Genomic DNA, 1,128 nt, shown 5'->3' with positions numbered 1-1,128 from the left:
GGCAAGTGATCTTTGTAGCCACAGATAGCACTAAAGGTTTGTCTTCAAGTATTTAGAGAAAGAAAGGAATTAAGAGAAACCTTATAGGATACAGCATATTGTAATGGAGCAACTAAGACTACAGAAATAGTAAAAATTAAAACAATGCAAAATAGGTAGTAGAGTCATAGTAGGAAATAAATAAAATAATGATTGACAAAAAAATCAGAACAAAGAATATATCCTTTGCTACCTGAGTTCCTCATTACTGTATATTAAGTATAGTATTGTTGTATTCTCCAACTATGAGATTATAATTGATAGTAAGCTTGCTTCTCTAGGAAAGGGGTGTGGTGTGTGAAATGCACAGCTCGATCATTTGTTGGAGATAGTGACATCACTAAGACACTGAAAGCCCCAGCTCTAGTTTCCCAAACAGAGCTGGAACACATGAGAGCTTGCCTTGGTCCTGAGATGTCGTCCAGGCTCTTCTTTGTGGTCCTGAGTCTCCTGTGTGCAAGTGAGTGCTGGCCAGCCCACAGGTGCGCTTCCCTCCTCACATTTCCCAAGGCTTTTTGCTAAGATGACATCATCACACTCTGTCTTTCTCTATTACAGAAGACATGGAAACTGCAGTCACTCAAAGCCCAAGGAACAAGGTGACAGTAACAGAGGCAATTGTGACATTGAACTGTCACAAGACTAATAACCATGACTACATGTACTGGTACAGACAGGACATTGGGCATGGACTGAGGCTGATCCATTACTCATATGGTGCTCGCCAAACTGAGAAAGGAGATGTTCCAGATGGGTACAAGGCCTCCAGACCAAGCCAAGAGAAGTTCTTGCTCATCCTGGAGTTGGCTTCCCTCTCTCAGACAGCTGTGTACTTCTGTGCTAGCAGTGATGCACAGTGATGTGTGGCTGCCTGCCCTCAGCACATAAAGGAAATTAGGAACATGTGTTGCCTGGGTGCCCCAGGAAGTCCCTGTCTCTGTAAGAGTCACTCATCTCTGACAAATTAGTAACCTGATTGGGTCTCAGCCTGACTTCCGGCCACTTTTAATGTCTTTTCAAGGATGCACCTTTTTCGGATTTCAGAAAGGAAAATGAATCTTTAGTTGAAATTCACAATGACTCCTTTAA

The 1,128-nt window shown here is 42.5% G+C and overlaps 1 gene segment (V, D, J or C); it reads left to right on the top strand.

Moving 5' to 3' along the window:
• The first annotated feature begins 453 nt into the window (after positions 1–453).
• Positions 454–899, top strand: LOC311599657 (T-cell receptor beta chain V region C5-like). The segment is given in 2 exons: positions 454–499; positions 598–899.
• Positions 900–1,128: the final 229 nt, after the last annotated feature.

This window comes from Acomys minous (genome assembly GCF_964271855.1).
Source record: "Acomys minous genome assembly, chromosome: 6".
In the NCBI taxonomy this organism is placed as follows: domain Eukaryota; kingdom Metazoa; phylum Chordata; class Mammalia; order Rodentia; family Muridae; genus Acomys; species Acomys minous.
This window is presented reverse-complemented; position numbering and strand designations above follow the sequence as displayed.